This window comes from Mus caroli, unplaced genomic scaffold (genome assembly GCF_978045245.1).
Source record: "Mus caroli unplaced genomic scaffold, Mus_caroli_1 scaffold_9, whole genome shotgun sequence".
Taxonomy (NCBI): domain Eukaryota; kingdom Metazoa; phylum Chordata; class Mammalia; order Rodentia; family Muridae; genus Mus; species Mus caroli.
In genome coordinates, this window is record NW_028227264.1 from 5,076,522 (window position 1) to 5,101,677 (window position 25,156).

General features: G+C 42.0%; 1 long non-coding RNA gene across 1 annotated transcript; it reads left to right on the forward strand.

Annotated features, from left to right (window-relative positions):
• The first annotated feature begins 1,070 nt into the window (after positions 1-1,070).
• LOC110304026 (uncharacterized) lies at positions 1,071-11,875 on the forward strand. The gene is made up of 3 exons (XR_002378998.2): positions 1,071-1,129; positions 4,162-4,397; positions 11,653-11,875. It is a non-coding gene; the product is annotated as an uncharacterized LOC110304026 (long non-coding RNA).
• Positions 11,876-25,156: the final 13,281 nt, after the last annotated feature.

The window sequence follows — 25,156 nt, forward strand, 5'->3', positions numbered from 1 at the left end:
ATTTCAATATCTGAACAATTTCATGGAAGCATTTGAATTTTTTCTCTTATGCTTTAGGCACATTATTATAAAAGTTACAAAAATATGTTAGATGGAATGATAATTACAGTAACTTAGGTATTGAATTATAAGTAAGAAATTTTATATATTACAAGAGAAAAGTATACTGGTTAGATAGAGAACCTTGAGTTTAAAATATTTTTGGTAAGTTTCTGGAAGAGAGGAATTAGCTTCTTCTAAGATATGAGGAAATACCCCAGCAGATTGGCCTGTGAATTCTGTAGTGTGCTTTTTTGCAATTGGTGATTGAGGTGGGCGAGCCCAACCCCTTCTGGTTGGTGCCACCCTAGGATAGGTGCTTTGGAGTTATTAGGGAAGCAGGTGGAGCAAGGCATGAGTAACAAGCCAGTATGCACCATTCACCCATGAGCTCTGCTTCAGTTTCTCCCGTCAGGCTCCTGATTTGAGTTCCTGCACTGAATTCTCTCAGGAAAGATAGACAGTTACCTGAAACCGTGAGCTGAAATAAACCCGTTCTTCCACCAACTTGCTTTTGGTCACGGTCTTTATCACAGCATAGAAACTCAACTAAGAGAGATGACAAGCCAACATCAAGCTAATATGTCAATGCATTTCTTCTATAAAGCCAGGTAGGCAATCAATGGCTTTTGGTTAGAATCATGAGGAGAAAGAAACATTTCTATTTTGAGGTTGAACAGTCTGCTGAAAGCCAACTATATAGGTCACATTGATCTAATTTGCCATTAGGGTCCTTTAACCGGGTCACTTGATCTCATGAGTAGCCCAGGTGACTGAAGGTAGAAACACTCATCCACAGAGGTTCTAATGCACCATTGCTTATGTCTCATGGAGGCCGTTGGTTCTTGTCTCAGGTACCAGACTCCATCACACTTTTTGCACTGAGGTCTTTGTTTATGCCCAATGACTCTAGCCAATGGAATGCTTTTATTTTGAAGACTTAATTTGGTGAGGTTGAAGAATAAGACTGTATTTTCTTCAAGCACTGTTTTTAATGAATCTTTGTCCATCTGCTCCACTAGGTTAGCTGCAGATCCTTAAGCATCTTGGGCCAATCCTCTGACTTTTCGGTCACTGAGAACTTATCGAAGTAAGTCTAGTTTAAACTGTAGTCTCACAGCACATTCAAAATTCTTCTTTAACCATGGCAGGCAGGCCTTCCGACTTGAAAGATACTGAGCACAGGAGGCACATGTCCTGTCCTTCTGTTCCATTTCTGTATTCAAAGTGGAGGACTTAAAGATGAAGAGCCAGGATGGAGACACCAACTGTACATCCATGCTCTACAATGAGCTATGGCTGAGGCTGCCTTTCCTGTGGCAGATGTCTTGAGGCTGATTGCCCCATGGACGTGTGAATATGCTCTGGGGAGACCACATGAAGCCTCCCCACTGTGTGATTCCCTTTCTGGAAGGTCTAGCATTGGCTCAACCTCTTCCGGATTGCTCCACACCCTTTCCTCACCCCTAGAGTCTGCCCTGTTATTTGATGCCACCTCTTGTCTGGCACACCTTCAGACTGGGATGCCTGAAAGTCTACTTCCTTCTCAGCACCTGCCCCCAAAAGCCACTCAATTTACAGGAAATGCAAGTGGCCATTCCATGTCAAGAATAGAAACTCATGTTCCTCACCCCCGTATGTCCATTTCCGTTTCTTCTATGCAGATCAATGATGAGAAAAGCATCCATTTTACTCCCTCAGGATGCCACTTTTGCCTTTTGTGGTGTCTCTAATCTTGACATTCTTTTCATGCTGGGCATCTTTGTTATGAGGTATTGTCTGGCATATTACAGGATTCTTAGCTCTCTACCCACTAGAGGAAAATGACGGTGATCAAAAGACATTTTCATGTTCTCCCAAGATCTGGCAATAGGGTGACTAACTTTCATACGTTAGGGATGGAAAGTCCCGTGCCATGATAGAAATGTAGAAGACCACTTTCCTAAGTCTATCCACGCTGACCAAGCCTGTGAACACGATACTTTACGTGGCCAAAAAAAGCTTTACAGAGATGATTATTTCAATGGGAATTTCATCCTGGATAGTTTAGGTGAACTTGTTTTAATCACAAGGCTCCTTCTAAGGGGGAGGCAGGGAGGACAGAGTCAGAGAAACTGCAGAGGTGGGAGTGATGCAGTTTCTGGCATAAAGGTAGGAGTGGAGCCAGGAGGCAAAGAAGGCAGGAAGCCTCTAGAAGTCAGAAAAGCCCAGGAATTGATTGTCCCCTGGAGCCAGTAGAAGGAACGTAATCCTGTCAGCACCTTGGTTTTAGTTTAATGAGACTTGTGACCTCCGGCACAGTAACAGTGAGCATGCATTGCCTTAAGCCACAAAGGTTGTCCTAATTTCTGATGGTGGTGGTTGGAAACTGAGGCACCCAGGAAACTCCTCATCCAGACCCAAACCAGAATTGTTTATCCTGGGCATCTGGGAGGGAATTTCTCTGGTCAAGAAATAGCATCCTGATTTTCAGGAGTGCTTTACCTGAGCCTTGCTCAGTCGGCCATGAGAAAGGCTCCATCCCTCTCTCTTCTAGGATGAGGAAGAAATTGTCTCTCTCTCACTGCGGGGGGTGGGGTGGGGTGGGGGATCACAAGGACAGTTACTCAATGGCCTCCTTTTCCTGTCTCTGCTAACTCAGTTCTTGGGCAATTTTGAGTGGGATTAAACTTGTGTGATATCAGTTCTATGGCTGCATCTGATGCCGTAAATTCAGCCTCCTTCAGGTTCCAGCTGAAAGGATTATTTTGTCATCCTCAGCTCTGGCTTTTCTTTTTTGTTTTTTGTTTTTGTTTTTTGAGACAGGGTTTCTCTGTGTAGCCCTGGCTGTCCTGGAACTCACTTTATAGACCAGGCTGGCCTTGAACTCAGAAATCCACCTGCCTCTGCCTCTCGAGTGCTGGGATTAAAGGTGTGCGCCACCACCGCCCGGCAGCTCTGGTTTTTCTAAGGCAAGGGCAGGTCTTATTCAGTCTCAGTTAATTCACAGCCGCTCAGAAACAACTGTGGGTAAAGCCTTCCATAGTTTGCAAAGGTAACTGGAGTCTCTGGGTCTCCATAACTAAGATGATCTGGTTTGGAACTTGACATCCTCCTGCCTCAAAGTTTTGAGTGCTGGGATTGTAGGTGCACGCCCTCAGGCCTGCAGAAGATGTGGCTTTAGTTAAAATACCCCTGATTCCCACCCATGATGGATTGCTATTGCTAACTAGTGATTTAAGTAGAGTTCACAACTGCCCAGCTAAAACCTTCCTAGCCTTGGCTGTGGATGAGTGATTAAGATCTGGTCCTAAGGACATTAGTGACTTCTAGGTCATGTCCATAGAAGGAAATGACTTATGCTTCCTCCCTCTTTTCCCTTGGGGAGAAATGCAAATAAAGTGCTGGTGAGTTAGCTTTCCTGAGCACCTGAGGATGGGAGAGCCACAGGATAGATAAACCTGTATCCTTGGATGACCTAATAGAGGGGAGCTGGCTCTCCACCCTTCCTGGCATACCAATGACATCATCCACATCCTTAAACAGAACCCCTGTTCATTATTTTCTTTATGTTCTGTATGATAGGTTTCCTATCCCAGTTAGCTTTAACCATCAACTTGACATAGCCCAGAGTCAGTGGAGAAGTGAATCTCTGTTGTGAGATTGTCTAGATCAGATCAGCCTGTGAGCATAACTGTGGGAGATTGTTCAATGGTGTAAGAGGGCCCACTGTGGGCAGCACCATCCCTACGCTGGTGGATCTGGGCTGCATGAGAAAGGTGAGCGTGGGACCATAAGTGGGTGAGTGACTGCATGAACAAGCCAACAAGCAGCCTTCCTCCATAGTCTGTTTTAAGTTTCTGTCATGATCTCCCCAATAATAAACTGTAACTTATAAGAAGAAATAAGCCCTTTCCTAAGTTGTCCATGGTCATGGCGGTTGTCACCGTAGTGGAATGAAACCAGAATAGTTCTTTAAAACTGTGTGATGTTGATGTTTTTGATAATACCCTCTACTTAGTTGTTGTTAAAACATAAGAACAAGGCATGTGGGGTTGGGGGGGGGAGGGATAATGGCACGGCACATCCAATGTTATCATTATTATGCCATCCATGGTCCTCTGATAATTCTGTTCCTTGTAGCAGCAGACAGTGGCATCTCTCATTCTTCAAGACCTGGCTTGGCCAGTACCTCCTTCACGCTGTCTTCACATATGCCCATCTCCTGGAGTGCCCTTTCTGAAGTTGCATGCAGTCTCTCAGTGCCACATGGTTCCTCTGGATCCAGAAGGAGAAGAAACTGAGAGGCACAGCTGGAAAATGGACCACATGTGCACTGGAGATGTTCTTTCGAAGCTCTGCGGTGGCATGGGTCTGTGGTGAGTTGCTACAGTCTGGATCCCAGGCTACTGCTTTTGAAATATCTATGTTTGGTTAGCAGGTAAAGTTGTACATTTTTATAGAAAGCATGAACTTATGAGTTCATGTATGTGTATATAGTAGCCTGGCTAAATTAATTAACATTATTATCTCTTTCTGTGTGTGTTATATGTGTGATAAGAACCTCTAAAACCTCTTCAGGTAGCAGTTTTCAAGTATATAGTGTATTGTTTTAACTATAGTCACCATGACTAAAATATGTTTTTTTTTTCAACTGAAAAAGAATAATTTAATTTAAGAGAATGAGGAGAAAAGTCATACTCGAGGCCATAATATCTATCTATCTATCTATCTATCTATCTATCTATCTATCTATCTCATACATGTACATATACATGCATACACACACAGACACACACACATATATGTATATATACATATATATACACATATATATGACAAAAGATTTGTATATAGAATAAAGAACTCTCCAAACTCAATGACCAAACTACTGAATGAGAGGACAGGCTATTTCATCAAAGAGGTATATGGATAGCAGAGAAATCCATAAAAAGGGATGTTTAACATCACTAATCATTTGGGGATTTCAAAATACCATCAAATGCTCATTTTAGAGCCCTTCAAATGAACACACGTGAACCTCTGCAAACATTATCTGGGACTGGGAGCATTTGGGACTTTGATCTACTGCTGTGAGTGCAAAGGGCACAACCCTTCAGAAGTTAAATGTATTTAACTTAATAAATTAATAAATTAACTTAATAAATTAACTTAATAATTTAATAAATTAATTTAACTTAATAAATGTATTTATTGTGACCCAGGATCTCCTCTCCTGGATGTTTACTCAAGTGAAATGGACACTTATGTGTCCATTTCAAAAACCTGTGTGTGAATGTTTATAGCGGCTTTATTCATAATCACTCCAAACTGGAAACAAACCAAATGTCTTTCACCTGGGTAAACAAAATTTGATACATTTACATAGCCTGGTAATCCTACACTCAGCAATAAAAAGGCTAGGTTACTGACAGATGGAGCGACATCACAAAGTCTTCCACGCATCATCTCAGTGACAGCAGGCAAATGCCACACTGTAAGGTTTTATTTTATGCGGCGAATGGCAGAATAATCTTGCAAAAGTGAGATGAAGACACACAATCGATCAGTGGGTGCCAGGAGCTGGGGCTCGGGAGAAAGTTGAACTGCAAAAGAACAGAACGGTTTGATCAGGGCGATGGAGCTGTTCTGCTGTCTGAATTCTATTTATTCCATTGGCATGGTGGTTACAGAACACCATGCCTGTGTGAACTTGAACAACTCTGCACTGGAAAGATTAATATCTGTTACGTGACCTGTATCTTATTGTCAAATGGAAAAAACGAATAATGTGTAAGCTTACAAAAGTTATTCATTTTAATTTTATGTACCTGTGTTTTGCTTGTGTTTATGTGTGTGCATCACACATATACTTGGTACCCATAGAGGCTTTGGGTCCTCAGGGATTGGTGTTATATAGAGATGCTTGCGAATCACTATATAAGTGCTGGAATCAAACCTGGGCTCTCTGGAAGAATACCCAGTGCTCTTAAGTGCTGAGTGATCTTTCCAGTCCCCAGAGTAAGATTTTAATGAATCTCTTTTGCTTTAGTGTTATATAGTATGCACATGGTATCAACTATGATTATGCACCAAGAATATCTCCTTTCTCCATGTCATCCAAAATGAGTCCTAACTTTCAGAGCCTAAGACTACTGAAAACTTGATGTTTATGATATACGCAAGGAGCAAATCATTTTCTTTTCACAGCAGTAAAAATAGCTTACACTTAGATACTTTAACTAAAATTTTGTTCATCTTAAACAAAACAGTGTGTTATGTTTTTATAATCAGTTAGTACTAACTAAACAACCAATATTCCTTTCTGTTTGTTGGTTTTCTGAAACAGGGTGTCTCTATTCTGCATCCTTGGCTGTCTTGGGATTCACTACGTAGACTAAGCTGGCCTTAAGGTCAGCAGCCAGCATAACCCAATGTTCTTGAGCATCTTTTTATTCTTGCATGGAGAATCCAAACTGTAAGAGGTTAAAGGCATTGCCAAGGCTTTACCGTGAGTGCTTTGATAAGGACATGCCAGCTGTAGCCCCTGGGAGCATGCTCAGTCTACAAAATCACACTGAAAAAGAAACCTAGCTGGAGACATTTGACGTGTTCTGTAACTGCAAGACTCGAAAGCAACCACTACTACCGTGCTTTTAAACGTTTTTATTATACAGCTGGCACATATTTATTCTACAGAAGTTAGAAAATATGGATAACTTGATTTAAGAAGTTGCCTCTACCTAGCCAGGTGTGGTGGCACACACCTTTAATCCCAGCACTTAGAAGGCAGAGGCAGGCAGATTTCTGAGAGTTCATAGGCCAGTCTGGTCTACAAAGAGAGTTCCCGGACAGTTAGGGCTAGAGAAACCCTGTCTTGAAAAACCAAAAATAAAAAAAAAGAAATAAAAAAGAAAGAAAAATGCACATAAAGTATATTTTATTTTAAATGCAGAAGGAAAATCCCTTCCTTTCTCCCGCCCTCCCCTCCCTCCTTCCCTCCTCCCGTTCCTTCTTCCCCCTCCCTTCCCTCTTCCCTCCCTTCCTTTCTTGCTTCATTATCACTGTGGGTGATTCTCTTCTGGCACTCAAATCACTACCAGGAAATTCTTTTTGAGGTGAAGTCCTCATCATCAGCATTTTCCTCCTCTTTCTGCACTACGGGCTCGCTTTGGGCTCTTCAGAGTCGAGTAGTCTTCCCGCTCCTCAGTGAGAAGAAGTCAGGGCATCTTGGAGCCTTCAAGCTTTCTGATACTTTCATGGCAGTGAAGGAGGACCCTGGCAGATGTCCAGAGTAGAGGCACCATGGAAAACATACTCTGTCTTTAAGGAAGACAAAAACTGAGCTCTTATCTCATATGGTGCACACAGTCGGGAGATGAAATAATGATTTGGGGAAGATATGCACCACCATTTGTAGGTCACTCATCATGACAATCCTATGTGCAACCCCCGTCCTTAGGAGAATATGGTGGATTCATAGGTTAAAAGACTTGTGTAAGGAACACACTGAGTAGGTTCTGTGGGCTGAATTTGAGCTCAGTCCTACTCAAGAGCCCACTTCCCTAATGGGGACTCTGAAGGGGCAAGATTCTTAACTTCTTTGAGGAAAACTTATGGGGGGGGGTGTATATTAGTTAGCCTGACTCCATGTGACAAAGCACCAGACACAAACAATCTGATTGAAAAAAATATATCTGGGCTCATGGCTTTAAAAGGCTCAGTCCATAGACACTGGGCTTCATGTCTCTGGTGAGGTAGAGTATCAACGTGGTGGGGAAATTTGGTAAGCAGACAGGAAGCATACTAAAAGATGGTGAGGGTAGTTATAACCTTCCATGGCTAGCCTCCCCTGACCTACTTTCTCTATCTAGGTTGCACCTCTTAAAGTTTCCATACCTTCCAAAATAGTGTGGGAGTCGAGAACCAAGAGTCCAAACATATAATCCTATGAGAAACATTTTACATTCAAATTGTCACAGGATGGTCAGAAGTTATTTTTAAAACACAAAAAGGGAGATTACCTGTCTAGATTCTCACCAAGTAGAATTAGCCAGGTGCCATATTTATTTTCAGGACTTTCTTTTAAAAAAAGAAAAAGAGAAAAACCATTTGTGGAGCAAGTTTTGCCATTAGTAACAAACAGATAAGAAGTAAACCCCCTACCTTCTTGGTGTTAATGCTGAAGTAGATGAGAAAGAGACAGAGCAAAGACCTAAACATTGAAGCAGAGTGACACTAAGTGGTGTCTTAGCTCCAGATCTCTCTTCCGCCCGTTTTTCAATGCAGGGGTAAGCTGGCTGACAAATGCTTGTGCCCATCCTTGGATCCTTCCTACAGTGGGTACTAGAAGGAGCCTGGATGGCAGGGAGAGGATGGTGGGGCATGTGAGGTTCATGTTGTATGTCTTACAGAGGTATATCAGATTTCATCAGAAACACCAGCATTGGCTGCAGGTACCATTTCTTTGTTGATTAAATTCCAGCTTTGTAGGGACTTTCTCTTTTCTTCTCAGTCTTCTAAATTTTAGTAAGATACAAACCCTTTCTTTTGCTCCCTAATCTTGAGGGGCAGTCATGGCTATGTTTTGGAGTCTTCACAGTCTTGGAAACTTGGTGGGTTTTGTTTGTTTGTTTGTTTGTTTGCATTGGAGGTTTATAAATAACCAGTTACCATTTATTTTTTTGTCTCCCAGTTCTGCCAAGATAGCTGGTGTGGATTCTCTTTTATTCCTCACCATACGTTTGCTGGTGAAGGTAAACTTGAGTCATGGTTTCGGAGATTGTAGCAGCCCCTGGGGCTTTTGGATGGCCTTCCATATGAGGCTTATTTCAGAGACAGTCTTTACAAGAGTCACATGTGTATTCTCACTCTTAGCTTATTGGTTTTATAAACTCAGTTTGTTCAATGTGCCTGGTCAGCCAGGTTCTTGGCAATAAGCTCAGGCAAAACCAGTTCACAGCAGAGAAGTATTGAAGGTAGTCCTAGCCACATCCCTGCTTTGATGCCGTGGACTTGATGCACATGCTCCGGGTACCCCTTTTCTCACTCTGTGGTCCAGGCTACGGAAAAAGCCAGTCATGGCTTGTGGATCCTCAGTGTGTATGAAAACCGGGACAAAGGGAAGCATGGACAGTCTTATCAGCAAGGGGGTAAGGCTATGACAGTGTGACATTCATGTCCCCTAAGGGAACAGTCTACCAGTTAGATTGGAATGCCTGGATTTTTTTTTTCTTAGCTGAACAATGACATAGACATTCAGCCAATATGGGCTCCATGAGAATTCTTTTCTCTAGATGACATAAAAACTAATCATGTACTTATCTATGTATCCTAAATATTCCTTTTGCACATGGGTTTGACCGTTCCCCTCTTTCATATTTAATGAACACCAGAAGCTGACTGCTAGTATCTTTATTTCTGAACTTAACTTGTAAGATGACGTCACTTGAAAGCAGATATAACTTAACATATATTGTTTTAACTGGGGTCATGACCTTGCTTCTGATACTTTGCATGGTAACTCGTGGTAACACTCAGGGATTGGCTTCAGACCAATAGTACGTCAGAGGGAAAGGCATGGGCAGGACTGTAGTTGAGCAGAACGCTCAGCAAAGTAGGAGCTAGTGTGCCTTGCACAGGGGCGACCTCCCAGTTGGCCAGAGAAGAGAATTTATGTGGGACCTGTGGTGGATGACTGATGTGGGTCAGTTTCAGATTGTGGAAAGCTTGGGATTCCAGGCTAAGGAGTTCCTACCTTATATAGGCATCAGGGAGCTATTGTAGGCTTCTGTGTGCGGCTTGGGGAGTTAGAATTGAATCTCAGCCTCATGAGTCCAAGTTCAGAGCTCTGCAATACAAACCTTGTTATTCTCTCTCTCTTCTTGTTTTCATAAAACTTTACTTTCAGTAATGATGCTGGTTGGAACGGTGCTTGAAAGGGGGTGAGTGGTTGGAGGGAAGATGGAGGGACTGAGGGAGCTTAAAGAAGCGGGAGAGAAAACACAAACATAGACCACAGAAGAGGAAAGTGAGCTATTGGTTATTATTTCCAATCCTGTGGATATGAAACTCTATCCCAATTGTGGGAAGCTGAGAACGGCCACAGCAAAATAAGAGAGAAGCAGTCGTCGCCTTAACAGTGATGCTCAAGATACTGGAAGAAAGAAGGTATAGGCTTACGTTATGGAAATATCTTTAACCTCAACCAAATTCCAAAGGCATTGTAAAAGAGAGCGCTGGCGAGGCTGGCGAGGCTATGTAGGGTCTTCGCCATTAGAGACCCACAAAATTGTAAACCTTGGAAACTGCTGTGCTTTAAAAAAAAAAAAAGCTTCTGAACCCTTGTCATTTAAAATGCATTTTTTCCAGCATCATTTCAAATGAGTCAATGCAGTATTTCCCCCACACTGTGCACTTTCAGGCTCCAACTCAGTGTTTGCTTAAATCAGATTTAGACATGCTATGATTCTAAGCACCAGTATGTCCTAAACTCCCAAGTGACTCCAGCTAGCAGGAACGAAAAAAACATTTGATCAAAAGTGACCTAAAGTAACCTAGTGGGCTTCCCCACCTTGGCCTGTCTATCTTTTTCCTGCTGTGGCTCACACTTGCTTCTTAGTCACCAGTGTTCTTCTCTGAAGCCAGGCCCCTTAGACTTCACAGTCCCTTGCTCCTTGCTGTTTTCTGCCATGTATTGTTTTGTGTCAGGGGATGTGCCTAAGGTGCTAATGTGATACATGTTAGGGTCTCCACAGGGGTCCCGGTGCTCCGTCCTCTGTCTTTATTCAGAGTTCGAGGCCAGCCTGGTCTACAAAGTGAGTTCCAGGACAGCCAGGGCTATACAGAGAAACCCTGTCTCAAAAACAAACAAACAAACAAACAAACAAACAACAAAAACAAAACAACAAACAAAAACAACAACAACAACAAAAAGAATTCCCCTGCCGTGGGTATAGCTCTTTATCAAAGTCTAGGAGGACTTATTCCTTACATTAGGCACAAATAGCCACTGGTTATTTATTGGTCATTTTAAGGCCAAAGCTCTCACTGAGTTTGGTCTTGTGGTTTTGAAACAATACTTCTGTTGAGGTTCTTGCACCCTGAACCTTGGGAAGTGGGAAAAGGACATTATTTCACTTTAAGGTAAGAATCATTCCCAGCAACCAACAGGGACACATTTCAGTGGAGCCTCATTGTGAGATCGAGGAGCTTCTAGATCTCCAGGCCTGTCACGGAGGTCATTCTCCAGACTCTGGCTTCTGAGTTCTAATCCACCTGGCAAGCTGGAGTGCAGGCATCTCTTCAGTGTACCCTGAGACTCACTCTCTGCAGCCTCTGTTGAAGCTGGCAGCAGGCGGGCTGGGAGGATGCCCTGGAAAGGAGAGGCAAGCAACACTGCCAGACTCCCCAGTTTCCAAAGTGGAGAGAAGATCTGCTGCCCCAGAATGACCGCCTACCAGCCAGCCTGTAAGAGGGCTCCTCCTGGGAGGCATGCTTGCCTTGGACTGCTTGGGTGACTCTAGTGTGCCAGCTGCTGGTCTACCCCTCATACCTATTAACAATTCCTTTTAGGGAAACTGATCTCTTGGGTCGTAGAAACTAAAACCCTATTAAGTTACTCTGTATTTGCAGGGCTGAGGAGGGAAGCTGTTTTACAACCGCTGGAGAAACTTTGTTGGTGCCATTCATCTGGAATATTCTGTCCATCTCTACCTGATCACACCCTAGCAGCCATTTCTGGTTGCTTGACATGGTATGTTCTCTTCGAAGCCTTCGCCAATTTTCCCAACTTACCTCTCTTACACATTGTTCGTACTGGAAATTCCTCCAGGGTGGTGGCTGATGGAGCTTGGCATGCAAATAGTACATACCACCATAACATTTTGTGCAGAGTTGGCTGCCAAATTAAATTGAGGTTTCTGTGTCTGCATAGTAATGGGAATTTGTTAAATTTAGGTAAAAAATGTTTTGATATGGATAACTGCTGATTTATTTCTAATGAAAACTATCTGGTTTTCTGTAGTAACCATAAAATGACTCATTGCTCCTAACAAGTGACGATATTTTAACAGCTCTGAAAAGGAGCTGTTCAGCTCCTTCATCATCAGATCTTCTTAGTATTTGTCCTTTGCCTTAATTCAGGAGAAAAACGACATTCTTAAAGTGTGCCAGATGAGCTCTTTTCCACAAGAGAACATCGAATTTAAAGCAAAAGACAAGATATTTAAATATGAAATTCTTTTTTTTTTTTTTGGTTTACTTGAACTTAATGTGTGGGACAAAGCTGGTCATGGAAGGAGCTAAAATTGTGGAGATGGTGGGCAGTGAGTTGGATCTGCTACATGTATGTGCGTGTGCATGTTCATGTGCATAGTGTGTACACATGATCATGTAGAAGCCAGATAAGGATATTGGTGTCCTGTTCTACCATTCCTTCATCTTGTTCCATTGAGATAGGGTCTGTGACTGAACTTGGATCTAGACTGGGGACCAGCAAGACAGAGTCTGTCTGCATTTACCATGACAACAGGGTTGTAGGAGCATGCTAGGCTATGTCCAGCTTTTTATTAGTGGGTGACAAAGATTTGAACGCAGGTCTTTCATGCCTGCGTAGCTCATGTTCTTACGTACTGAGCCATCTCTGTAGCTCCCAGACTTGCTACTTCTTGATGTCTGGTTGTTTTCCCTAAATGGTGAGGAGTCTTATTTAGCCAAGGAACACAGTTTTCTCAAGGACCCCTCCATTAGCCCAGGATTTATTTTGCCAGGTAACAGTTCAAACATCTAGAATTTTTAATGCAGAAAAGCAGATCTTGTCGTTGATTTTGATGTTTCCTATATGAGTGTGGCCACCATCAAGAGTCCAATAATATTCTTTGCTTATAATATATGAAATATCCTGTTTAAAATGCATGGTGGTTTCCACTAGGCTGGTGATTTTAGTTTACAATTGCCTGACAAAGAGGAATTTTTTCAAGGAATAGCAATTGTTGATGATGTTCAACCACTATCACATTTAATGGCCATCGTCAGACAAAGTCCCAGCTGCTTAAAGACAAGACTCCTCATTCAAGCTGGGTCTGTGCAGTCAGTGTCCGGATCTTCTCTTGGGATGCTGATGTTTTCTTCCCTATCCAGAGAAAAGAGCTGGAAAATTGTGCATGCAAGGAAGGGCTGGACTTGGTCCATGGACTCACAAAAGCTGTAGCCACTGAGTCTTAGCTGGGTCAGGTGGCTCTGCTGTTCCCTGAGGAGACTCAGACTCTCCTTTCTCATTCCTTTTTTGTCCCACATCACTCAGATGTCATTAAATGCAACCCTGGCGTTGAGCAGCGCTGTTGCTCCCCTGTGGTCCCACTCCACTCCACCAGTGCCTGAAGTCTAACTTGCTCAGGGAGACTCTGCTTCCATCCATCTTTGTGGTTATCAGACTGGAAATGTGTTTTTCTGTTTAACAGAGCCCCTAGAATTGTTGGTATAAAGTATGCTATGAAGAACACATGCTTTTTAAACTAGCTCTTTCATCTTTAAAAAATGAAAGTATTGAGCCTCAATCTGCCCCAGTACCAGTAGAGATGTAGCTTAATTTACATCCTCTCCTTTAAACTCTTCAGCAAGACAATTACAAAGCTGTTTCACATGACACAATCAACCTCCCAGACTGCTTCTGTATGCTCCTTCATGTCTCCTTTAGAAGGGGGAACTGTGGGACACCTTTACACAGCAAAGAGCACACTGGAAAATTTCAAATGTCAACACAGATTTTGAATTTCTGTTTGTTAGTATGAGGTAGCACCTCGCTCCTTATGTCTTGATGGCTTAGAACTTGTTATGTAGTCCAGGGTGGCCTTGAACTCACAGAGATCTTCACATCTCTGCTTCCAGAATGCTGGGATTAAATGCTGGGTTACCTTTCTATAAACAAGAATGGTGGAGAATCAAAATATGTTCAATCTTTGAAGAGTTTTAGTCTGTCTCCCCTTTCCTTTTCAGGTAAAGTAAATGAGAAAGGGTCATGGAGATTTTTAATGGAAAATCTAAGCTTGGAGCCATAAGCATGAGGGGTTTGGGGCATAGCTTGGGATCAAGTTCTTGTCTGTGAGTGGTCCCCAGCACTAACACAGTAAAACCCAACAGGTGAGACAAATTCCAGGTTTTCAACTTTATCAATGCACACATATTATAGCCTTTACTTGTCGAACTTTTAAGTATTTCATAATTATAACAAATAGCAATACATCATCCTTTACAAAGTCCTTTGGAATTATGCATGTAACTTTGGAAACAAAGATTTTAAGCAAGGAATAACATACATATAATAAGTACGCAAGACTTGAGCCCAGAGCAGTGCATGTCCTTCATATTGTTATACCTGTGCAGCTGCTGTTTGGACCCAGAGAGTAGATTTGTGCTTCCTAGAGAGCTCCTTAGGTCTCCTGTCGCAGGCTGTGACTGCTCTGGCTTGTTTTTGATCATTATGTGCACGGGAATACCATATTCACTCTTTTGAGTCAGGCCTCTTTCAGTCAACATAATATCTATAGAAGTATCACTCCATAATGTGTACAGGGACAGGTGTCATTTTTCCTTTTCTTTCTGGTTTTTATAAAGTTTGTACTACATGCTTTTTTCCTGAGAGGTGAAAAAAATATATTTTACTTGAAAAAAAATTGACACATACATATATACATATGTGTGTGTGTATGTGTGTGTGAATATGTGTGTGTATGTGTGTCTGTATGAATATTTGCCTGTGAGTGTGGGAATATGTGTGTGAGAATATATGTGTATGTGTGTGTATGTGTGTGTATGTGTGAGTATGTGTGTGTGAGTGAATATATATGCTTCTGTATGCAAATATGTGTGTATGAATGTGTGTGAGGGTGTATGAATATGTATGTGTGAGTGAATGTGTGTGTGCATGTGTCTCTGTGTATAAATATGTTTGTATGTTTGTGTGTGAGTGTACAAATATGTGTGCTTATATGTGTGTGTGTGTGTATTTGTCAAGCTTGGGTGTTGTCTTCAGTCACTGTCAACATTGTTTTTGTTTTTGCTTTGTTTTGTTTTGCTTTTGTGTTTTAACTTTTTGTCTTTAAACTTTATTTGTGTGTGTCTACCTTGTGTTTGTGGTTGCTCTCAGAGGCTTTGGCTCTCCGGGAGCTGGGGACAGAGGTGGTTATGGCTGTCTGAAGTAGCATTGGAAACAGAACCCAGGTCCTCTGAAAGAGCAGAAAATGCCCTTAACCACCTGGCCGTCTCTTCAGCCCCCACTTGGTTTTTATGAGGTCAGATCTGACATTGGTCTGGTGTTCACCAAGCAGTCTAGACTGGCTGTCAAGCAAGTTCAGGGATCCACTCACTTCCATTTTCCTAGTGCTGGTATGAGCACATTCAGTCATGCCCAGCTTTTGGTATGGGTTCTGGAGTTGAACTCAGATTTTCACATTTGCATGGCAACCACTTTACAGTTGAGCCATCTCCCACTCACCAACTTAACTTTCCCCCTCTTTTATTGAAAATATGTTTTCCTCATGTAATATATCCTGATTACAGTTTTCTCTCCCTCTGTTCCTCCCAGTTCCTCTCTATTCCCCTCCCATCCTGATTTATCCCCTTTCTGTGTCTCATGAGAAAATGAACAGGCTTCTGAGAAATTGTAATAGGATATGATATTTTGAGACAAAAACTAGCACATCAGCATTGGACAAAACAAACAGAAGAAAAAGAGCCCAAGAGAAGGCACAAGAAACACAGTCCTTGTCATTCTCACAACTCAGGAATTCCATAAAAATACTAATCTGGAAGTCATAATATAAATGCAGTGACTTATAAGGGTAAAAAGGTAGAAGAAAAAATACACATAAATGAAATTAAAAAATAAAAACAAGATTGAAGAATAAGAAGAAGAGGAGGAGGAGGAAGAGAAGGAGGAGGAGGAGGAAGAAGAAGAAGAAGAACAAGAAGAAGAAGAAGAAGAAGAACAAGAACAAGAAGAAGAAGAAGAAGAAGAAGAAGGAGAAGAAGAGAAGAAGAAACCCTAATATGACATTAGGCAACCAGGAGCCTCCTGCCCATGTTCCGGGTTATGAGGGATGATTGATTGGTTGATTGGTTGCTTGATTGGAGAGAGCCACTACAGGATGGCTTTAGGCTCCTCAGCAGCAGAGGCATTAGCCTCTGGAGGACTGAACCCTGACTGACAGCTTCCTAGAAGCTCTTTTTATTGTTACACAAAAGCACTCCTTTGAGTGCAAGTCAGTTTCCACATACCAAAACTTCATATCATGAGTTGTCTTGAAAGGCCTAACCATCTCTCAGCCATAGGAGACTTCCGGGCTTGCCAGGCCGGTCTAAGTAATGCAAAGGCTTTGGGAAGCCTTCAAAAGAATAACCCCCCCCTAAACTCTCAGATAACAATTACTATCAAAAGCCTATTTTAAAGCACAGGTACACAGCACTCCTGCCTGATACAATGGTTCTGCTAAAATTCTTCTACAACCTTCAAAGATGTTGAGTTATCTTTTTCTGCTGTCCTTGTAACCTACCCTTAAGAGAAATTTGTTTTCCCAGGGAAACTAAACCATTAAAAAAAAAAGTTCAGCATCCTTAGTTATCAGAAAAATGCAAATGTAAACTACTTTGAGATTTCATCTTACACCAACCAAAACGGCTAAGATCAATAAAACCAGTGACAGATCATATTGGTAAGGGGGTAGAGTTAGGGACACAACCATCCATTGCTGCTGGGAGTGCAAACTTATACAGAAACTATGGAAGTCAGTGTAGTGGTTCCTCAGAAAGATCTTGATCTATCTCAAGATACAGCTCTACACTCTTGGGCACATCCTCAAAGGAGGCTTCATTCTGTCACTGAAATACATGCTCACCTATATTCATTGCTTCTCCTGTCACAATATCCAGAGATTGGAAACAACTTAGATGCTCCTCTGCAGATGAATGGATAAAGAAAATGTGGAACATTTATATATAGTAGACTATTATCAGCTGTTAAAAAATAAAATCCACAGGTAAATGGATGGAACTAGAAAAATAAGTCATTCTAAATGAGGTGACTCAGACCCAGAAAGAGAAATATAATATGTATTTGCCTATATGTAATTATTAGCTGTTAGGTCAAAGTTAACTAAGCTACAAACCTTATAACCAGAAACAGGTATAGAGTAAGGGACTGGCGATGGGATACAGATCTCCCTAGGAAAGGGAAATAGAATAGTTATGGATGGTGGGGGGGACCAGACTGGGAGGAGGATCAAGTCGGGGGGCGTGTAGAGAGGGATGAGGCATGGGGAGAGACGGGTAAAATTAAGGGCCATTTGAGGAGTAGTATAGAAACCGAATACAGCAGAGACTTCTTAAAATATATACATATATGAAGGTGGTCTTAGAGAAATGGCCAAATAATCGGGGAGCTCCAATTGGCTATCTTTTGTCACCAAATAAAATTTCAAGTACTGGGATTACATCTAATTGAGATGTTGGCTAAAGGAGCACAGCCAGAATCCCCAAGCATCCCAGGCTGTTGCCACGACTACAGGTTGCTCTCCACAAACTGACAGCAAGGCCCCACTGCTGAAGACAGCACTTGCATAACTCACTGAACATGGAGAAGTTGATCTGGTGCCTACACAGAGCCTTCACCCCCATGTGCTAGAATGTGATACAGGAAGGTCCTCTGCACACTGCCAAAGAGAAACAGAAACACCAATCCAGTCACAAATGCTTTGATCGACAGCTGTGTCCTGCCTGCAGGATAGGCTCAGGCAATAGTAGCACAAAGCTCGTGGGAGTAACCAAATGATTTGACTTAAGGCCCAATCTGTGAGCTGGAACCCTTACCTGACACTGCCTGGGTGACCAAGAACCTGAGACTAGATAGCCCAGGGACCTAGGATAAAGCCAAATACTACTGTTTTAAAATAAAAAATGAACAGAAAACCACATAGCAATTAAATGACTCTTAATGACCTTCTGCTATGCTTATAGATCAGTGCCTTGCTTAGCCATCATAAGAAAAACTTCCTCCAGCGGTAGATGGGAACAAATACAGAGGCCCACTGCCAAGCACTATGTAGAGTGAGAGACCTTGGAATACTTGGCTGTAAAAGGGAGCCAACCAATGTCTCCCTTCGGGGTTCAGGAAACTCTGCTGAAGAGGAGGCAGAAAGACCGTAAGAGCCAGAGGGGATGGAGGACACCAGAAGAACAAGGCCCTCTGAATCAACAGGATTAACACACACAGGAACTCACAGAGACTGAGGCAGCATATCCAAGGCCTGCACAGGTTTGCAACTGATAGAGTCCTACAACTGAAAAAATAGTGGACACCTGTTCCCATCCCTAATCCAGAATCAATCTCCAATTGATGACCACTTGCAAATGAAAACCCCCAAATGTATTTTTTTTAATGAGTTGATTAAATGCCAGCTAATATGTCTTACCATATACTCAGACTCCAAAGAAGACCTCTGAGAGATTGGACTGCTCTCCTGCTTCTCTAAAAGCTCAGACCTTGAGTTTGCAACCAATCGACAAGCTGTACTGTATCTAGTGCATTCAGGTAAACAGGATGACCCTGGAGCCTGTCCTGAAGACGTGGGTCCTGGGTCAGTTATCTGCCCCTTTATGTGAACATGGAAGCATGTTAGAAAACAACCTGGTGCCATATTTTATGATGCAATGAGGCCTCATCAGAACAAATGTAGCCTGTCCCATGGTCTCCTTTGAAAGCCTTCGGAGTTTCTCTTGGCAAAGACTGAGAAGGAAGTATGCTCACATGTAGTGTGCTAACAAATTGTTGGGTGGCTTTTGGAGTCTAGATATTTAGTGTACGGTACTGGAGGCTGAGGTTGTCCAAGAGCCCCATCTTTGCAGGATGGTAGAAGTCACAAGACACTGAAGAGCAAGCTGACCAGAGAGAGCTGCTTTGGTAAATAACAGAGCTCCTCCAGTCCTCGCCTCTGAGCCACAGACCCACAGAAGCACACTTGGATTGAATGCCTTCCAAGGATCCCACTTCTCCACACGGCTGCAAATGGTAACCAAGGGTCTAACACATGAAGTTTAGAGAATATATTTAAACCATAGCAGGAGGTTGTGAGACCAAACTGAAGGGAAAGAGCCTGCGAGTCCCGCCCTATCTTTCACAATCCTATAAAATTCACATGGCTTTTCAAATCTGCCAGTATCTATTTTCTGACTCTTTAATATGTAGAATTGAGTCTCTTCTTTCACAGAATCTAGGTCATGGACTGTAGAGGGAAAACCAAGTCTTGAGCAAAGGAGTCTTATCGAAGGCTTGGTTTTGACAACAATGAGCAGGAAGGGCGATTTGGGCAGCTGGCTTCATCGTTCTTCCTTTGTAAAATATACACGTTTCACTAATGGGTCTCTTAACACAGTGTGGAAGTTTCAAAGGCAGAAAATTATAGACTCTATGAGACAGCTTATTTTATATCTCAAGGCTCTCCACACCCTTTTATTAATAAGCACTTGTAAGACAGGCTGTCTAATTCTTCTGGAGATTTCTGAATATCCTGTTCGCTTAGGTGCGGCTGGGCCAAGTGCCACTTCTGATCGTTGATGTCCGTGTTGCTGTCTCACTGAGCATCTTGTCTTAAGGCATCCAGATGAGGTAATGTGGAACTGAGAGGCAAAGGACAGATGAGAGAAAATGACAGGTTTAAGTCTCCTAAAAATCTAATCCATTCCTTGGGGAGGTAGACATGCTTCCTCGGGGTTAGCACCCCTACCACACATCCTGTGTGTGTTCACATGTACATACATGTTTTTATATGTACATACAGAGGTGTCTTTTCCCACTTATCTTTCTCTGTCTTTCTCTATGCCTCTCTCTTTGTATCTATCTCTGTCTCTCTGTCTCTATATTTCATTTCTCTCTTATTTTACAGTCAGATATTAGCAGCCTTGCTTTCACCAGTGATCTTAATTCCTCTTTACCATGTCACATGATGTACACATGTTCTGAAAATTAGGCATTGACACCTATTGAGTGTGTATGGTTAATCTGTACATACTCTGTGTAAGCATATAGCAAATGTTGTCAGATAAAAAAAACAAGACAGGCTAAGTGTGATTAATGTTTTCTGTGTCAGAACCTGACTTAATTAGGGGAAAATAGCACCTTTTATATAAAAACTCTGAACTAATGCATAGGTAGTGAAGAACAGTCATATGTTCAATTATTGACAGGAAGGACATCCCCCCCCCATGTATAGGCATGCAAGATGAAAAATTGAACAAGAATGTGTACTTATGTGGGAAATGTATGGCATGGGGTGGTAGTGGCAGTGGTTGATGGTTGTGGTGTGTGTGTGTGTGTGTATGTTTATATGTAGATAGTTATATGCCAGAGCTGGCTCTCACTAGCTTGTGAGAGTCATTGTGAGCCTACATGTTCATAAATTCATATTCAGTGAGCTCATGTTGAGTGGTTGAAGTGTAGCCACAGTGGGAATATTTACACTGTAGAAATTGGCAAGTGGTTACTATAAGCCAGAGGTTTGTTTTCCCTGGAGAACCCATTGTTAAATGTTAGCCAGAACATTGTTGGTATAGAGACCTTCCATTTTCAGTCAATGTACACAGAGACACTGTATGACATTAGGTGGAGAAGGGGGTAATCCCCAGGACTAGGCAGGGCAAGGTTACCATGACAAACATGGCTGCCCCAATGCTACCTAGACTGTTCTTGTTATTAGAGCAGAGGAGTATGGAATGGATGAGGAGCTCATATGGCTTGCTTGAACTTTCCCTTCCCTGCTCAGGCTTGCCTCACTCCTCTGGTACCTCTGAGATCATGTCTGCCCAAATATGAAACGACTGCTAAAATGTGGATTCCAAGGCCCTGTCACTAGAAATTCCAACTGAGAAGGACTTGCTGGATCTGTATTATCAATGACCAGGCTCTTGACATGAGTCAGCTTTACCTGTCAACCTTGATGCAGGTAAGAGTCACCCGAGAAGGGAGTCTCAGTTGAGGGATTACAAAGATTAGGTTAGCCTATGTGCATGTCTATGGGGGGATTGTCTTGACTGTTAACTGATGTAGGAGGGAGAGCCCAGCCCACGCTTGGTGGCATCCTGGGCAGGCAGTTGTGGGCTGTATAAAAAGCTAGGTAAACAAAGGTTTGCAAGCAAGCCAGTAAGTATCAGTCCTCCATGCTGTCTGCTGCATTGAGTTTCTGCCCTGACTTCTCTTTTTTTTTTTAAATTAATTTTTTATTAGGTATTTTCCTCATTTACATTTCCAATGCTATCTAAAAAGGCCCCAATACACTCCCCCACCACCACTCCCCTACACACCCACTCCCACATTTTGGCCCTGGCATTCCCCTGTACTGGGGCACACAAAGTTTGCAAGTCCCATGGGCCTCTCTTTCCAGTGATGACCTACTAGGCCATCTTTTGATACATATGCAGCTAGAGTCAAGAGCTCTGGGGTACTGGTTAGTTCATAATGTTCTTCCACCCACAGGGTTGCAGTTCCCTTTAGCTCCTTGGGTACTTTCTCTAGCTCCTCCATTGGGGGCCCTGTGATCCATTCAATAGCTGACTGTGAGCATCCACTTCTGTGTTTGCTAGGTCCCGGCATTGTCGCAAAAGAGACAGCTATATCTGGGTCCTTTCAGCAAAATCTTGCTAGTGTATGCAATGGTTGTCAGCGTTTGGAAGCTGATTATGGGATGGATCCCTGGATATGGCAGTCTTTAGATGGTCCATCCTTTCATCACAGCTCCAAACTTTATCTCTGTAACTCTTTCCATGGGTGTTTTGTTCCCAATTCTAAGAAGGGGCACAGTGTCCACACTTTGGTCTTCATTCTTCCTGAGTTTCATGCGTTTAACAAATTGTATCTTATATCTTGGGTATCCTAAGTTTTTGGGCTAATATCCACTTATCAGTGAGTACATATTGTGTGAGTTCCTTTGTGATTGTGTTACCTCACTCAGGATGATGCCCTCCAGGTCCATCCATTTGGCTAGGAATTTCATAAATTCATTCCTTTTAATAGCTGAGTTGTACTCCATTGTGTAAATATACCACATTTTCTGTATCCATTCCTCTGTTGAGGGGCATCTGGGTTCTTTCCAGCTTCTGGCTATTATAAATAAGGCTGCTATGAACATAGTGGAGCATGTGTCCTTCTTACCAGTTGGAACATCTTCTGGATATATGCCCAGGAGAGGTATTGCTGGATCCTCTGGTAGTATTATGCCCAATTTTCTGAGGAACCGCCAAACTGATTTCCAGAGTGGTTGTACAAGCTTGCAATCCCACCAACAATGAAGGAGTGTTCCTCTTTCTCCACATCCTCGCCAGCATCTGCTGTCACCTAAATTTTTGATCTTAGCCATTCTGACTGGTGTGAGGTGGAATCTCAGGGTTGTTTTGATTTGCATTTCCCTGATGATTAAGGATGTTGAACATTTTTTCAGGTGCTTCTCTGCCATTCGGTATTCCTCAGGTGAGAATTCTTTGTTCAGTTCTGAGCCCCATTTTTTAATGGGGTTATTTGATTTTCCGGAGTCCACCTTCTTGAGTTCTTTATATATATTGGATATTAGTCCCCTATCTGATTTAGGATAGGTAAAGATCCTTTCCCAATCTGTTGGTGGTCTTTTTGTCTTATTGACGGTGTCTTTTGCCTTGCAGAAGCTTTGCAACTTTATGAGGTCCCATTTATCGATTCTTGATCTTACAGCACAAGCCTTTGCTGTTCTATTCAGGAATTTTTCCCCTGTACCCATATCTTCGAGGCTTTTCCCTACTTTCTCCTCTATAAGTTTCAGTGTCTCTGGTTTTATGTGGAGTTCCTTAATCCACTTAGATTTGACCTTAGTACAAGGAGATAGGAATGGATCAATTTGCATTCTTCTACATGATAACCGCCAGTTGTGCCAGCACCATTTGTTGAAAATGCTGTCTTTTTTCCACTAGATGGTTTTAGCTCCCTTGTCGAAGATCAAGTGACCATAGGTGTGTGGGTTCATTTCAGGGTCTTCAATTCTGTTCCATTGGTTTACTTGTCTGTCGTTATACCAGTACCATGCAGTTTTTATCATAATTGCTCTGTAGTACAGCTTTAGGTCAGGCATGGTGATTCCACCAGAGGATCTTTTATCCTTGAGAAGAGTTTTTGCTATCCTAGGTTTTTTTGTTGTTCCAGATGAATTTGCAGATTGCCCTTTCTAATTCCTTGAAGAATTGAGTTGGAATTTTGATGGGGATTGCATTGAATCTGTAGATTGCTTTTGGTAAGATAGCCATTTTTACAATGTTGATCCTGCCAATCCATGAGCATGGGAGGTCTTTCCATCTTCTGAGATCTTCTTTAATTTCTTTCTTCAGAGACTTGAAGTTCTTGTCATAGAGCTCTTTCACTTCCTTAGTTAGAGTCACACCAAGGTATTTTATATTGTTTGTAACTATTGAGAAGGGTGTTGTTTCTCTAATTTCCTTCTCAGCCTGTTTATCCTTTGTGTACAGAAAGGCCATTGACTTGCTTGAGTTAATTTTATATCCAGATACTTCATTGAAGCTGTTTATCAGGCTTAGGAGTTCTCTGGTGGAATTTTTAGCGTCACTTATGTATACTATCATATCATCTGCAAAGAGTGATATTTTGACTTCTTCTTTTCCAATTTGTATCCCCTTGATCTCCTTTTGTTGTCTAATTGCTCTGGCTAGGACTTCAAGTACAATGTTGAATAGGTAGGGAGAGAGTGGACAGCCTTGTCTAGTCCCTGATTTTAGTGGGATTTCTTCCAGCTTCTCACCATTTACTGTGTTGGCTACTGGTTTGCTGTAGATTGGTTTTATCATGTTTAGGTATGGGCCTTGAATTCCTGATCTTTCCAAGACTTTTATCATGAAGGGGTGTTGGATTTTGTCAAAGGCTTTCTCAGCATCTAACGAGATGATCATGTGGTTTTTGTCTTTGAGTTTGTTTATATACTGGATTACATTGATGGATTTCCGTATATTGAACCATCCTTGCATCCCTGGGATGAAACCTACTTGGTCAGAATGGATGATTGTTTTGATGTGTCCTTGGATTTGGTTAGCGAGAACTTTATTGAGGATTTTTGCATCAATATTCATAAGGGAAATTGGTCTGAAGTTTTCTATCTTTGTTGGGTCTTTTTGTGGTTTAGGTATCAGAGTAATTGTGGCTTCATAGAATGAGTTGGGTAGAGTACCTTCTGTTTCTATTTTGTGGAATAGTTTGTGAAGAACTGGGATTAGACCTTCTTTGAAGGTCTGATAAAACTCTGCACTAAACCCATCTGGTCCTGGGCTTTTTTTGGTTGGGAGACTATTTATGACTGCTTCTATTTCTTTAGGGGATATGGGACTGTTTAGATCATTAACCTGATTTTGATTTAACTTTGGTACCTGGTATATGTCTAGAAACTTGTCCATTTCATTCAGGTTCTCCAGTTTTGTTGAGTATAGCCTTTTGTAGAAGGATCTGATGGTGTTTTGGATTTCTTCAGGATCTGTTGTTATGTCTCCCTTTTCATTTCTGATTTTGTTAATTAGAATACTTTCCCTATGCCCTCTAGTGAGTCTGGCTAAGGGTTTATCTATTTTGTTGATTTTCTCAAAGAACCAGCTCCTCGATTGGCTGATTCTTTGAATAGTTCTTCTTGTTTCCACTTGGTTGATTTCACCCCTGAGTTTGATTATTTCCTGCCGTCTACTCCTCTTGGGTGAATTTGCTTCCTTTAGTTCTAGAGCTTTTAGGTGTGTTGTCAAGCTGCTAATGTGTGCTTTCTCTAGTTTCTTTTTGGAGGCACTCAGAGCTATGAGTTTTCCTCTTAGAAATGCTTTCATTGCGTCCCATAAGTTTGGATATGTTGTGGCTTCATTTTCATTGAACTCTAAAAAGTCCTTAATTTCTTTCTTCATTCCTTCCTTGACCAAGGTATCATTGAGAAGAGTGCTGTTTAGTTTCCACATGTGTGTTGGCTTTCTATTATTTATTTTGTTATTGAAGATCAGCCTTAGTCCATGGTGATCTGATAGGATGCATGGGACAATTTCAATATTTTTGTATCTGTTGAGGCCTGTTGTGTGACCAATTATGTGG